This window comes from Cornus florida, unplaced genomic scaffold, assembly GCF_030987335.1.
Source record: "Cornus florida cultivar Cherokee Brave unplaced genomic scaffold, ASM3098733v1 CherokeeBrave_3.0.0_Hap2_Chr01, whole genome shotgun sequence".
NCBI classification, from domain to species: domain Eukaryota; kingdom Viridiplantae; phylum Streptophyta; class Magnoliopsida; order Cornales; family Cornaceae; genus Cornus; species Cornus florida.
The window spans coordinates 37,242,246-37,259,086 of NW_026775571.1; the positions used below are offsets into that span (position 1 = coordinate 37,242,246).

Here is a 16,841-nt window from a genome sequence, read left to right on the forward strand (position 1 = left end):
AAGAATCATTGGCTAGCAATATATATATATATATATGCTCCAATTAGTCCATAATTTTTAAAAATTCTTTTCTTTTTTAAGTGTTGATTTTATCTTCTATAATATAATTTCTTTGCTTAATATAATCGATATGATTTGATTTTTTTTTTTCTTTTCTATTTTCTTAAATGTCGTGATAGGCATAGTGCCAAAACATGTATTTCATAATTATTTTGATGCATTAGCAGGAGAGGCACATTTATGGGTTAAGTGAATCCCAGTTGATGTATTATATACAAGGAAAATAATAAGTTTTTTTAAAAATAAATATATCAATTGAAACTTTAGAACCGAACTGGACCAAGCCGGTCTTTCGCGGTTTTGTTTGGTTTGGCCATATGGACATTATGATTTGAGCTGATTTCAAAAATAGTAGAATTGTTGTAAATAGTTTAGTTTCAAAAATCTCTCAATCCGGTCCAAACCGACCGTTTGCACCCCTGCTCCTTAACTCCCTCCATCCTTGTATATGACTGCCCTGAACAACAACCTCCCAAGCCTGTTTAACTAATGGTAGAACTGCCTCTTGTAAACGCCAAAATTTCAGCATTTTAAAAGGTTTAGGTCCACTAGCAAATTGATTAAAAACATGAACCAATACACCATAAAGATCTGAGCAAAGTGCAGTAGAGTTAGATACCTTAGTCCCAGGGAATTTATCTAACCAATTTTCAATGATGAATACCCTATCCAGTTTACACCAATTCTTTTAGACCTGCTCTGTCTATTACACCAGCTCCATTCAACAAAGTGATCCAATCACCCTCCTTTCTTATCATCATGAAACATAACAGTGTAAATATCGTCATGAAATGTTGTGGCATTCCAATCACCCAAAGTGATCCAAGGCCCACTTATCAACCTAGCATAGTGAATAATGCAATCCCACAACTTCAACCTCTCACCATGAGTGTTAGCAGCATACACAGAAGAGCAAGAACATATATATATTTCCATTTTTGAAGGTTTTTGATTCTGGGCAACATACACTGATCACATTATTCTATCACATCAGCAGTAAACAGTAAGGGATTCCGTCCCACCCAGAGTCTTCCCATTGGGTGAGAAGAGTAGTTATGAATCCAATACCAAGTTCTATTTATTTTCTTGTGAAAACCATTTTTGTGCCTTCATATATGTAAAACAGAACAGAACAAATTTTGAAGGACTGGAGCTGAAATAATTGACAATTCACTATCGACTTCTATCGTAAATTAACAAAAGATTTATGCTAATGCTATCACAATAGAGTAATGGATTACGGATTTCAAAACTTGATCATGAATTTCAGGTGGCTACTATGGGTCACTGTTGTGATGAATCATATCCATTCTTTAAAAAACAAGTAAAAAAACCATAGAAACAGAAGAGGATTATAAAGTAGAGGCAGATGCATATTACCATTGGAGAATTCTTGTATGTCAATTAAATTTCCACTCCATTGCATACAACCAATGCCACTATAATATTATTCAACCACTCTGCGAAGGCACTCACAGTTATTCTTTGCCCTTTACCATTGGATCATGTCCTTGTAAACAGGTGCAAATTGGTGAATCCTGCATATTGCAGCTTCCAGACGGACCACACTTGCCATACAATTTTTTGAGCCAATTCTTCTCTGCAATATCGAAGTACTTTGACACAAAAATTCCATCAGAAACTCAACATCGAAGTACAACAAAGTTACATTTGTAGTCGTGTAAGTTACATACACAGTTCCTTCTTTATCATCTACAACATTAACAGTGTAAATAGTATACAACACTAACAATCGTTTCTATCCATCCATGACCACAAGGTTACCACCTTCAGATATAGCCAGACTCCCAGAAGAATCATGAAGAGGTTTGTCTCACCTTGCGTCACACACCACACCGGTAAATGAGACGTCGTTATACCAGATTACTACATATTCTGTGAACCAGTGGAGACTGTACTATAAAGGGCCATTAATGGGGTGAATGGATGTACTTTTGTCCGTGGCTGTGCAGAATTCTAAACAGAAACGGTACTGTACGAGAACAAGGTTTTAAAGAAGATCCAATTATAATAAGTTGTAGTTGCCTTGTGACTTAAAAATTTGCAACACAGTTAGCTAATTAAAAACAAAGAATACAAGATTTGAGTGAATAATACATAGAGGATTTTCTCAAAAGAGAAACAATGTGGAAGGATAAAGGCAAACATTTAGTTCTGAATAGGGTGGATGAAAACATTATGTAAAACAAAACTATATTATTTGTATTCAATTAGAGAGCAATTAAGGGTCTATATGGTAAGAGAAAAAAAAAAAAAAAAAAAAAAATACAAGAATCCGCATGCTAACGACCGTCAATGATTGTAATAGTTACATCGTTCACAGAATATTTCCTCTGGCTTTGTTGAGAAGACCGTAAATTTGAGAGACCCAATGTTTCAGTAAATGCAGGTTGCTTTGGAGTTGGAAGTTTTGCAATTTCACTACTAAGCATGAAAAGAGCAGTATTTATAGTAGGCCTATCAGTGGCGAAATCTTGCACGCACAAAAGTCCAACTTGCATATATCTCAAGATCTCCACTTGGAGGCATGGATCAGAAATTGTTGGATCTATTAGCATTGCAATCCTATCTTCATTCCATAACTTCCATGCCTAGACACAGCATAGAGTAACTCAGACACACATTCCACAGCCATGAAATGTTGAAATTAGAAAGATTAAAAGGAAGTACATGGAGTAACTCAGGCAATAGTTCAAGTGAACTTACAAATCCCAGAAGGCTTAAAGAATGCTCATCATGATAAAAGCTAGTATTCTTTCGCCCACTTAAAATCTCCAACAACAATACTCCAAAGCTAAACACATCAGATTTTTCCGAGAATCTCCCTTTCATTGCATATTCAGGCGCCATATAACCGCTGCATTGTGTCATTACAGCCCAAATGGTAAAAATATTTGAGTTGAACTATATCCCATGAGAAAAAAGGATTATAACATGCATGATTAACCATTTTGGACAAAGCAAAGACTACTTACTAAGTTCCAACAACCCTTTTAGTATTTGCTTGGTCCTGGTTCCCTCCAAAAATCTTTGCTATGCCGAAATCTGAAATTTTTGGATTTAGATCTGAATCCAATAGAATATTACTAGCCTTCAAATCTCTATGAATAATCCTTAATCTGGAATCCCTGTGAAGGTAAAGTAATCCTCGACCAATCCCTTCAATAATGTTGGCACGTTTTCTCCAATCTAGGAGTTTTTGCTTGATTGGATCTGAGAGAACATTGAAGGAAAAAAAAAAAAAAAAAAAAAAAAAAAAAAGGGGGGGGGGGGGGGGGGGGGGGTTAAATTGATGTTAAGACGGAATTTAAAGTTTTAGTAGATCAGTATGTTCACAAACAATTCTACCTTCTCAACCCAACGAAGTTTCTACTCATGTTAAGGTTATGAAATTGAAATAACTAGAAAATAATTCTATCTTCTCAAGACAATAAAGTTTCTACTGATGTTAAGGTTATAAACTGAAATAACTAAAATAACATCAAGAGCTTTTATCATGAACCAACCAAAGAGAAATGCATCCAAGCTTTTATTTAGCATGTATTCATAGATCAACATCTTTTCTTCTCCTTCCACACAACAGCCAAGAAGCCTAACAAGATTGCGATGCTGGAGTTGGGAAATTACCACAACCTCATTCATAAACTCCTCATGCCCTTGTCCAGAAGATCTCGAAAGCCGTTTGACAGCTATATCTTGTCCACTTGCCAATTTTCCCTAAAATTAAAGATGAAAATGATTTATTTATTTATTTTATTATTTTTTTTTTTAGGGTTGGTACATCATAAAGTTCCAAATGAACAAGCACTACCTTGTACACTGAACCAAAACCACCCTGCCCGAGCTTATTAGCCCTATCAAAATCATCTGTTGCAATTGCCAGCTTCTCGAAACTGAATAGAGGTAGCTCTTCAAGTTTAATTTGGTTCTGATCATCTCCAAGCATGCTTTCATTTGAACAATCTGCATCGACTTCCCCTCTTTTAAATAACTTCCCACTTTTTTTTTTCCTTCCTGATTCAGAATTTAGTAATCGGTAATTCATATAATAACTAGAAATATGTGCTAATAATATATTGAGCTAATTTTAACGGGCATATACCTCGCGGTCTAGCCATCCACCTCAAGGAAAGATAGATACAAATTGCAATGGTTACTGATCCTATGAGAACTGCAACTGCAATAACTAGTTTTGTGCTTCTCTTTTTTCCTGTAAAACACAACAAACATTGAGAAAGTACTTGAGTTAATATGGATTTAATTCAAAGAGCTGAGAATTTAGACAATTTCCATTGCTCTCCTTTTCTGTGGGCAAATGGGAAAAAAAGAATTAACCCTTTTCTAAACCAGTTCACGGATATCAGGGGGCTAACATTTTAAGTATGTGCATTGGTTTATTTTCAAGTGATATTTGCTTATCTGAATCAACAAGTAAAATAAACAGAAGCAGAAAAAACAATACCAAGTTCTGAATATGCCACACGTATGTAAAGATCTGCCCCACCATAGGAGAATTCCTGTATGTCAATTAAGTCTCCACTCCATTGCATACAACCAATGCCACTATAATATCCATAAGCTAAACAAGAACTATTATTGAAGCACTGTCTTCTGTAGCATATACCGATGCAGCAAAGGCTGGCACTTTCACTGTCTTGAGCTTTAAAAACCCATCTTGTTTGCCTTTTCCACCACCACTATTATTTCTCTCACACTGCAATTGCCGCCTCCTTGTACATCCACTAGCCCAATTCCCTCTTCTCCATTCCTCCATATCCTTCGGATCAAACCCTTGCAAACATGTGCAAATTGGCAAACCCTTCGCATTGCAGCTTCCAAATGGACCACACTTGCCATATGCTTCACATTCAGTATTTTGAACCACCCACGTAGTTTCCCAAGTCTCCTTTCCTTTTTCCCGATACCTCTGCATTAGAGTTCCATTAGAACTTAAGGTATAGTATAACTGAGAGGACTTATTTGAATCAGTGTAACCAATACATACATTTCCCCTTTCATCATTTGCAACTTCAGATCTGCTATAGTATGTAGACGACATGTAAGGCATGCCAATAAAAATCTGCCGATTCCATGGACCACTCCGCCAATATGGAAGACTACCATTCCAAACATATACTTCTGGAATATTCGTAGGATTGACGCCAAAAGTGTACCTTCCACTGGATGGAACTGAAGGGCTTTTCCATGAGGTCAACTGAGTCTTCTTACCTGTAAACTTGTTAGTACTAATTTTCATCCCCTGCAACAAAGAATCAGAAGGGTGTTCAAAACTCTCCCATATTATGTTTCCATTGGAGTCATCTCGCAGCATAAGGTTCCCAGAATCTGAAAGCTGAGCACTTGAATTCACCGAAGCATTTGGAACATCTGACGACCAAACAATCTGTTTCTGTCCATTCAGGACCACAAGATTGCCATCTTCGGATATTGTCACAATCCCAGAGGAGTCATTCAGAGGTGTATCTCTATTGGCAACCCATACCACAGCCTTGGCAGAGTCGTCGTTGTACCAGATACCAACATACCGGTTAGTAGAATTAACACTAGGGCTAAAAAATCCCAGTTTGAAGGTGGCACCACCACTGGATACTATAGTTTGAGGGTCATTGATGGGTTGAGTTGATTTAATTGTGTCTATGGCGGTGCAAAATTCTATACTACAAGAAGAGTAAAATATGAGAACAGGGATTAGAAGAAGAGTGATTAAGCTTGATCGTACCATGGCTGTGTTGAGTGCTTCCTGTTTGGCGAAGATGGAATGTTCAACGGTTGCCTCCTTTGTCTTGACAAAAAAAGCCCAAAACTTTGAACAAATGGGGAGCCGGAATTCCTCCGCCACTGAATGGAGGACCCACGGCTGAAAATTCATTGTTCTTTAATACATCAGCTTTGACAAATTAAGAATGAAGAAACCAAACAAAAGAATGAAGTCATCAAATGTGATCGAGAACTTAATTGCATCAGTCGACTTTTTGGTCCTAGAAATTATGGATAGAATACCAAATAGATATGTCACAAAATAATAATATAATATATTACTATATATTTTATTTATATATTTATAAATAAATTATTAATTTAGAGTTTAGATCTAATATATATATATATATATTTTTTTTTGTTAAATGGAGATACAAAACAATATCAGTGATAACACTCCCACCTAGTTTGCCTGAAGACAAGATTTGTTTATTTAGTCTTTTTTGAACAATAACACCCTTACAATTCAATGAGATCACCTAAAATAACCAAACTATCCCAAGTGAAAATACAACCACATGCGTACAATTTTTTATCCACCCAGGCTCCAACACCACCACCATAGCCAATATCACCCACCACCTCCCACCATCTTTTTCTCTCTCTCCACTTACCGGTCACCACCTCAACCACAACTCACTAGTCACCACCACCGCAACCTCCACAACCACCCCAACTTAGGCCCACTACCACCGACCTTCACCTTCAACTCCACCACAAACCACCACGAATCAGCCAATACCAAATCCGAACCCAAGACCACCTTCACCTTTGCCCTCATCATCAATGTTAGGGTCCTGGGCCCTAAAGTGATCCGTTGACGGGAGATCAACCACCAATAATCCTTTGAATTGAGGATCATCCACCAAATTCTTACTTTTTATTCAATTCAATACACTAATTCTATTAGGATAGCATTCTTATATAAATTAATTAAGAAAATAAATAAATAAAAATAACATAGTATCTAAAATAATTAAATAATAATTAAGAAAGAAAACTGCCTAATTGGTATTTGTTTCTTAACAATCAACCACATACCCAACCTCTAAATCCTCACCAAACTCGACGACCGGTGGCGCAAAGCCCGAGGACACGACCATGGAACCCGATCTTGATCCAACCATGGAGCCCTGTCACAACTCAAGCACAGAAACGCCGAGGACAGGACCTCAACACTCCATAGTACGAACCGGTCACTGACTCAATCGAACTCAAATGCAGTTGCGGCTGTTGAAGGCATCATCTCCTTTTCACTTCACTTCTCATCACAGGAGAGCGAAACCCGTGTGTATATATGTATGGGTTTCGGATTGGGCGTCTGAATTGGGTTAGAATTAGGGTTCCTCTTGGTTCAATTAGGTCCGTCATGGGTCGGATTGGGTGGTGATGATGGTAGTAGAAGTGGTGGTCGTGGGTCGGATTGGGTGGCGGCGATGAAGTGGATTGGGTGGTAGTGATGGTGGTAGAAGTGATATATATACATATATATATACAGAGATCGAATTGATCCGACGACGGCTTCGCCGGCGTTGGGGATCCCGGCGAGGTTGTGGTAATTGGAGGGATATTTGAGGGTGTGGTAGAGGAGGAGGGAGGTGGAGGGACGCGGCGGCGCGCGGCACGTGGCGGTGAAGGAAACCGGACATGGTTCTGTGTTGGGTTTTTGTGAAAATTATTGTAATTTATAGGGTTAAATGCAAAAAATCCCCCTAAACTATTGAGGTTTTGCAAGAAATCCCCCTGAACTACAAAAAAAAACCCTTGAACTATTATTTTGTTGCAATTAGCCCCATCAGATCACCGGAAAAGGCAAAAGACAATTTCACCCTTACTATTAAACGACGCAGTGTCAAACTTGGGCCTTGATATATAATATATATAAAAGATATATTATACATATATATCATATATGTCTCTGCAAACCCGGGGAAAGTATTGCAGCCACGGGACGGCGATGAGGACCGACCGGCAACGAAGGAACGACGGTGAGCTCGGCTGGTTCGGATGATGGTGGCCCATTATGGAGTGACGGCAGAGAGAAGAGTCCGACGAGGAACGGTGGTGGAGAGATGGGCTGACTTGCGGCGGCTCAGACATACATATATATATATATACAAGGTATATATCTGAAATCTATTGGGGGAAATTCGTGTATGCAGGTGATGGTGCTGTTGTGGCGGCGGCGGCGGCGACGGTGGTTGAAGTCGGAGGAGGAGATGGATCTAATGGTGGTGGTGTTGTGGCAGCAACATCCGGATGGGGTCATGTGACCATGCTCTCGATTCGGGTTCACTAAAACAAGCAATTGGGTCTCAATCTGAACCATTAAATTTGACAGTGAGTGTGAAGATGAAAAGGAGTGTGTCACCGGCGAAAGCAAGAAAAAACCATCAAGAGGCAGGTATAGTGTTTGGGTTCAATGAAGTTCCTCCTTATAAGAACTCAAATTCATCAGCCCACTCTCTTCTCTCTCTATATAAATATGTATATCCAGTTTTCTCTTCTTTTAGCTTTTTGTACATTGAATTTTGTCTTTAGATTGTTTGACATTAATCCAACAACAGAACTAGTTATATTGGGATAGAACATATCTAATTTAACTTCTGCATCTGGTACTTAACCTCAACCAAATCAAACTCAACCACTACTCAAGAAGAAGAGAAACCTTCCTGGCACTCTCAAATCCTTATCCAAATTCCAATTTTTAATTTAATTTGATGATTTTCTTAATTATTTATCAAATTTCTGATTTGGGTTTTAGTTTATTCTTGGTGAAGAAGAGAAACTTTCCTGGCACTCTCAAATCCTTATCTAAATTCCAAATTTTAATTTAATTTGATGGGTTTCTTAATTATTATCAAATTTCTGATTTGGGTTTTAATTTTTTCTAGGTTTTGACTTTGAGTCAAATCTAGAGGCAAAATGATAGCTTTGTCACACAAGACTCTGATGGCAACCAACAGATTCATGTGCGAGATTTGTAATAAAGAGTTTAAGAGAGATCAAAATCTACAGCTACACCGAAGAAGCCATATACGCACAAATAGAGGGAGGGAGAGAGAAAGGTTTAGGTTGACAATTTTTTTTTTTTCTTGTAAAAAATGTGCGAAGAAGATGAACAGTGGTACTAAGGATTATATTTGTGTCTGTAACAGAGGGATAAGGGCGTGTTTGGGTGTAGGAGTGAGAAGAGAGTGTCTTTGTATTTAGGTGTCAAAATAAGGGGTAATATAGTATTTACACGTTTATAAGGGTCAAAATAAGGGGTAATATAGTATTTTCATGTTTATAAGGGTATCATGGTCTTTAAATTAAATATTATGGGTTTAACGGCGAGTTTTGACCGGCGCCGGCGCCGTCGCCGTCGCCGTCGCCGGATGGGGTCATCTGCAACAAAAATTATAGTTAAGGGGTTTTTTTGTAGTTTTTGTAGTTCAGGGGGGTTTGTTGCTAATTAGCCAATAAATCAGGGGGGTTTTTTGCATTTAACCCTAATTTATATGTGTCAATGTGTGTAATGTATATGTGTATGTTGATATGCGTGATGGAAGAGAAAAGACGAGTTGGTGGTGCTAGCTGCTGGTATATAAGAGAGAGAGACATCTGTACAAAATGTATGCATGTGAGATGAAAAATACATGACAGGATATATCAGACATTTCATGTTAATTAGGCTTTGTTTGGATTAAGGGATTCAGACAGATTTGGAGATAAAAGAAAGGAAAGATAGTGACTTTTGGGCTTGTTTAAGCTTTTGTTTTGTTTTTGTTTTTTCCTGAATTATACCTCTTGGTTTAGCCATCCACCTCAAAGAAAGAAAAATGCAGATTGCAATTGCTACAGACCCTCTGATCATTGCAATTGTGATAAACATTTTTGTGTCTCTTCATATCTGTAAAACCGAACAAAATTTGAAGGACTGTGATAAGCGCTGAATACTGTATATTCAAGCGCCCTAAATTACATTAACAAAGTCCATTAATTGACTATTTTATGTAGATTATCTCCATTTGCATGTTTTTGTATATTTTCAGGTTAAATTGCAAAAAGGAAGCAAAAATGATGCCTTGTGGAATTTTGAACAAAAAGGGTGCCAATTCTGAAATTCTGGCAGCAGTAGAACCTGACTTTTGTCGCCATTTTCGACCTAGCAAACTCAAGAACTGGACTTCCATCATAACATGAAAGATTTAGAGCTCTGAATCAGCTTTCCAAATCTTCAAGCATTTCGTCATTCGGAGTAAAGAACAGAGAGTTATGATCTTCTTATTAGAGGTGCTCAGAACTGCCTGGCAGCAATGAAAGTCTGCCTTATTCTTCAATTTCAATCAACCAGACCTGAGAATTGGATCTCCACCAAAACATAAAGTTTTTAAAGCTCTGAATTAGCTTTCCAAATCTTCAAACGGTTTGTCATTCGGAGTTCAGAGCACAAAGTTATGGCCGTTTTACCAAAGTAGGTCCGGGCGGAGCAAACCAAGCATAGGGCATTCTGCCCAATTTTCGAGTGCTCGAGGCCCTATTTCGAGCACTCGAAATTAGGGCAGAATTCTACACGACTCAGCCCACTTGTGCTTAGATTTTAGCCCTTTTGGATTGCCTCCTTTATGAAGTGGTTGGAGATGTTGGTTGGTAGCTTTTGGGGTGGATAAGTGATCTAGATAAGGGAAGCAAAGCCACTCATTATCTCTTAAGCTTCATTTTGAGAAGATAGGGGAGGAGGATAGAGCAAAGGAAGGAGAGTTCTTGGAGCAAGAAAAGGGGAGCTCAAAAATGGAAGGAGGATCCATGGTTCTTCTTCATTCTAAGGCTCCCATGTGTAACTAACTCCTCCTCTAGGGAGGTAATGGAACCCCTCATTGTAAGCATGCTTTACTTTTGATTCTAGTTTGGGAAAAATAATGTATTTTTGTGGTGATTCCATAATCTAGAACTCTTACTTGATGTAATGAATTGATTTTGATTTAATGATCATGTTGGACCTACTTTCTTGTCTTAGAATGTATGTTTTCATGGTTGTATGGTTTACATTTTCATGGTGACAATGAAGATGAGATTTTTGGAATGGTTTTAATGGCATGTTGTTGAGAGATTTGATAGGCCATACCTTAGGTTCTTCCTTTGATGGCTTATTCTTAATTCTTAGCTTCATGTGCTCTTATCATGTGATTGATGGTTTGACAATTTCTATCTTAGTGAACATGTCTTAAATTACACTTTAGTTTAGGTAATTGAGCATGTAAAATCTTTGATAAATTGTTCTTGCCTATTGATTCCATGAATCCTTTGAAGGTAATGTAGTAACCATGAGTAACTACTTATCATAGCCACATATTTATGTTGTTTTTTCCCGAATGAATCATATTCTAGCATGTTTATATTATAGGTGGTGAAGTTACTTCCCTAGTCTCTTTTACCGACATTTTATCTCTTTTAAATTCTTGCAAGTTCTATTTTATGCATCTTAATTTCATAGCTTTAGTGACAAACCAAGCAAACACCCTATTCCCCCTTATCATTCTAAAACGATTCTAGACGCTTAGGTTGCCTTAAACTAGCGCAGTCCCAGTGATTCGACTTACCCGACCAATAGCCCTATTTTACAATGATTCGTGCTATTGCGAAGGTTGATGTTTAATTGACCAACCGATCAAACTGCAGCTGAAAGAATTGAGAATTTATTATTTGACTTCTATCGTAAATTTAAAAAGAAAAAAAGATTAATGCTAATGTTGTCACAATAGATTAATGGATTATGGATTTCAAAACTTGATCATGAATTTCGGGTGGCTGCTATGGTTACTGTTGTGATGGCTCATATCCATTCTTAATAAACTAGTAAAAAAACCATAGAAACAAAAGAGGATTATCTGAAGCACATATTAAATTACATGATCATAAAGTAGAGGCAAATGCATATTACCAAGCTCCGAGTATGCAACACGAATGTAAAGATCAGCCCCACCATTAGAGAATTTTTGTATTTCAATTAAATTACACTCCATTGAATACAACCAATGCCACTATAATAACCGAAGGCTATATAGGAACAACTATTCAAGCAATTGCTTTTGCAATTATTCTTTGCCCTTTTCACCACTAGTGCTGTTTCTCTCACACTGCAAATGTTTCCTCGACTCCATTCCTCCATATCATTTGGATCATATCCTTGTAAACAGGTGAATCCTGCATATTGCAGCTTCCAAACGGACCACATTCATTTTTTTGAGCCAATCGTGCATCTTTCCAATTCTTCTCTCCAACATCGAAGTACTTTGCCACAAAAATTCCATCACAAATTCAAGAAAGAGTACAACAAAGTTACATTGTAGTCTTGTAGGTTACATACATAGTTCCTTCTTTATCATCTACGTACAACATTAACAGTATAATAGTATACAAAATTAACAATCTGTTTAATTCTATCCATCCATGACCACAAGGTCTATATAGTAATAGAAAAAAATATATATACAAGAATTTGCATGCTAACGACCATCAATGATTGTAACAGTTACATCGTTCACAGAATATTTCGTTTGGCTTTGTTGAGAAGACCGTACATTTAAGAGACCCCGTGTTTCGGTAAATGCAGGCTGCTTTGGAGTTGGAAGTTTTGCAACTTCACTACTAAGCATTGAAAGAACAGTATTTATACTAGGCCTATAATTGGCGAAATCTTGCACGCACAAAAGTCCTACATGTATATATCTCAAGATCTCCACTTGGAAGCATGGATCAGAAATTGTTGGATCTATTAGCATTGCAATCCTATCTTCGTTCCACAACTTCCATGCCTAGACACAGTATAGAGTAACTCAGACACACATTCCACAACCATGAAATGTTGAAATTAGAAAGATTAAAAGGAACTACATGACCAACAGGCCAGTGGCCTAGCGGTATCGGCCTCTTACTTCCCAAAGGGAAGTCAGGAGTTCAAGTCTCAAAAGAGATATGTGTGTGTGAGTACCAACTAAAAAAAAAAAAAAAAAAAAAAAAAAAAAAAAAAAAAAAAAAAAAAAACTACATGGAGTAACTCAGGCAATAGTTCAAGTGAACTTACGAATCCCAGAAGGCTTAAAAAGTATTCATCATGATAAAAGCTAGTGTTCTTTCGCCCGCCTAAAATCTCCAACAACAGTACTCCGAAACTAAACACATCAGATTTTTCCGAGAATCTCCCTTTCATTGCATATTCAGGGGCCATATAACCGCTGCATTGTTTCATTACAGCCCAAATGGTAAAAATATTTGAGTTGAACTATATCCCATGAGAAAAAAGGATTATAATATGAATGATTAACCATTTTGGACAATGCATAGACTACTTACTAAGTTCCAACAACCCTTTTAGTGTTTGCTTGGTCCTGGTTCCCTCCAAAAATCTTTGCCATGCCAAAATCTGAAATTTTTGGATTTAGATCTGCATCCAATAGAATATTACTAGCTTTCAAATCTCTATGAATAATCCTTAATCTGGAATCCCTGTGAAGGTAAAGTAGTCCTCGACCAATCCCTTCAATAATGTTGGCATGTTTTCTCCAATCTAGGAGTTTTTGCTTGATTGGATCTAAGAGAATATTGAAAAAAAAAAAAAAAAAAAAAAAAAAAGAAGTTAAATTGATGTTAAGACGGAATTTAAAGTTTTAGTAGATCAGTATGTTCACAAACAATTCAGTCTTCTCAACACAACGAAGTTTCTACTGATGTTAAGGTTATGAAATTAAAATAACTAGAAAATAATTCAGTCTTCTCAACACAATAAAGTTTCTACTGATGTTAAGGTTATGAAATTGAAATAACTAAAAATAACATAAAGAGCTTTTATCATGAACCAACCAGAGAGAAATGCATCCAAGCTTTTATTTAGCATGTATTCATAGATCAACATCTTTTCTTCTCTTTCCACACAGCAGCCAAGAAGCCTAACAAGATTGCGATGCTAGAGTTGGAAAATTACCACAACCTCATTCATAAACTCCTCCTGCCCTTGTCCAGAGGATCTCGAAAGCCGTTTGACAGCTATATCTTGTCCACTTGGCAATTTTCCCTGAAATTAAAGATGAAAATGAATTTTTTTTTTGGTTGGTACAGCGTAAAGTTCCCGATGAAAAAGCTTTACCTTGTAAACTGGACCAAAACCACCCTGCCCAAGCTTATTGGCCCCATCAAAATCATTTGTCGCAATTGCCAGCGTCTCAAAACTGAATAGAGGTAACTCTTCAAGTTTAATTTGGTTCTCATCATCTCCAAGCATACTTTCATTTGAACAAACTCCATCGATTTCCCCTCTTTTAAATAACTTCCCACTTTTTTTCATCCTTTCTGATTCAGAATTTAGTAATAGGTTATCCACATAATAACAACAAATATGTGCTAATATATTGAGCTAATTTTAATGAGCATGTACCGCGTGGTCTAGCCATCCACCTCAAGGAAAGATAGATACAGATTGCAATGGTTACTGATCCTATGAGAACTGCAATTGTGATAACTAGTTTTGTGCTTCTATTTTTTTCTGTAAAACACAACAAATATTGAGAAAGTACTTAGTTAATATGGATTTAACTCAAAGAACTGTAAATTTAGACAATTTCCATGGCTCTCCTTTTCTGTGGACAAATGGGAAAATTTATTACACTTATACTATTAAAAAAGATTTAACCCTTTTCTAAACCAGTTCACAGATATCAGGTGGCTAACATGTTAAGTATGTGCATTGGTTTATTTTCAAGTGATATTTGCTTATCTGAATCAACAAGTAAAATAAATAGAAGCAGAAAAAACAATACCAAGTTCTGAATATGCCAAACGTATGTAAAGATCTGCCCCACCGTAGGAGAATTCCTGTATGTCAATTAAGTCTCCACTCCAGTGCATACAACCAATGCCACTATATCCATAAGCTAAACAAGAAAAATTATTTAAGCACTGGCTTTTGCAGTTGTCTTCTGTAGCATATACCGACGCAGCAAAGGCTGGCACTTTCACTGTCTTGAGCTTTAAAAACCGATCTTGTTTGCCTTTTTCACCACCACTATTGTTTCTGTCATGCTGCAATTGCCGCCTCCTCGTACATCCACTAGCCCAAGTCCCTCTACTCCATTCCTCCATATCCTTCGGATTAAACCCTTGTAAACATGTGCAAATTGGCAAACCCTTCGTATTGCAGCTTCCAAATGGACCACACTTGCCATATGCATCACATTCGGTACTTTGAGCCACCCACATAGTTTCCCAAGTGTCCTTTCCTTTTTCTCGGTACCTCCCCATTAGAGTTCCATTAGAACTTAAGCTATAGTATAACTGAGAGGACTTATTTGCATAAGTGTAACCGATATATACATTTCCCCTTTTACCATCTGCAACTTCAGGTCTGGTATAGTATACAGACGACATGTAAGGTATGCCAATAAAAATCTGCCCATTCCATAGACCACTCCGCCAATATGGAAGACTACCATTCCAACCATATAACTCTGGAATATTCGTAGAATTGACGCCAAAAGGGTACCTTCCATTGGATGGAACTGAAGGGCTTTTCCATGAGGTCAACTGAGTCTTCTTACCTGTAAACTTGTTAGTACTAATTTGCATCCCCTGCAACAAAGAATCAGACGGGTGTTCAAAACTCTCCCATATTATGTTTCCATTAGAGTCATCTCGCAACATAAGGTTCCCAGAATCTGAAAGCTGAGCAATTGAATTCACCGAAGCATTTGGAATATCTGATGACCAAACAATCTGTTTCTGTCCATTCAGGACCACAAGATTGGCATCCTCGGATATTGTCACAATCCCAGAGGAGTCAAACAGAGGTGTATCTCTATTCGCAACCCAAATCACTTCCTTGGCAGAGATGTCGTTGTACCAGATACCAACATACCGGTTAGTAGAATTAACACTAGGGCTAAAAAATCCAAGTTTGAAGGTGGCACCACTGGAGACTATAGTTTGAGGGTCATTGATGGGTTGAGTTGATGTAATTGTGTCTATGGCGGTGCAAAATTCGATACTATAAGAACAGTAAAATATGAGAACAGACATTAAACTTGGACGTACCATGGCTGTGTTGAGTGCTTCTTGTTTGGTGAAGATGGAATGTGTGATGTTCTTCTCAACTGTTGCCAAAGGACTTCCATGCATCAACTATTCAACTCCCCTTTGTTGACCAAAAAAAGCCCAAAACTTTGAACCAAATGGGAGCCCGAAGGTTCCTCGGCCACTGGATGGAGGACCCACAGTTGAAAATTCATTGTTTTCAAAGCTAAAAGATGCTTCAAAACCTGTCTATCTACAACTTTCTTGGAAGATTCATGTGAAAGAAAGCAAATTAAGGGAAGAAACCAAACAAAAGAAAGAAGTCGTCGAGAACTTAATTGCATCACAATAATAATATATAATATAATATATTATTATATATTTTATTATTTTATTCATATATTTATTAATAAATTATTAATTTAGAGTTTAGAGCTTAAACTAGACAAAGACATTCAATCACGATATTTGACCACCTAAAATGGCCAAACTACCCTAAGTGAATATACAACCACATGTATAAAATTTCTATCTACCCAGCTCCAACACCACCATCACCCACCACCGCGGCCACCACCTCTTTCTTTCTGTCCACTCACCGATCACCACCGCAACCACAACTCACCAGTCACCACCACCGCAACCTCCACAACCACCCCAACTTAGGCCCACCACCACCCACCTTCTCCTTCACCTCCACCACCACCCCCATGAATCAGCCAATACCAGATCCGAACCCGAGACCACCTTCATCTTCACCTTCACCTTCACCTTCGCCCTCATCATCAACCACATACCCAACCTCTCAATCCTCACCAAACTCGACGACCGGTGGCGCAAAGCCCGAGGACAAAACCATGGAGCCCGATCTTGATCCTACTATGGAGCCCGTCGCACCTCACGCACAGAAACGCCGAGGACAGGACCTCCAC

The 16,841-nt window shown here is 37.8% G+C and overlaps 2 pseudogenes; both read right to left on the reverse strand.

The window, feature by feature from the left end:
* Positions 1 to 2,156: 2,156 nt before the first annotated feature.
* LOC132270838 (G-type lectin S-receptor-like serine/threonine-protein kinase At1g11330) lies at positions 2,157 to 5,971 on the reverse strand (annotated as a pseudogene).
* Positions 5,972 to 12,353: 6,382 nt separating this feature from the next.
* Positions 12,354 to 16,014, reverse strand: LOC132270849 (G-type lectin S-receptor-like serine/threonine-protein kinase At1g11330; annotated as a pseudogene).
* Between the last annotated feature and the right edge of the window lie 827 nt (positions 16,015 to 16,841).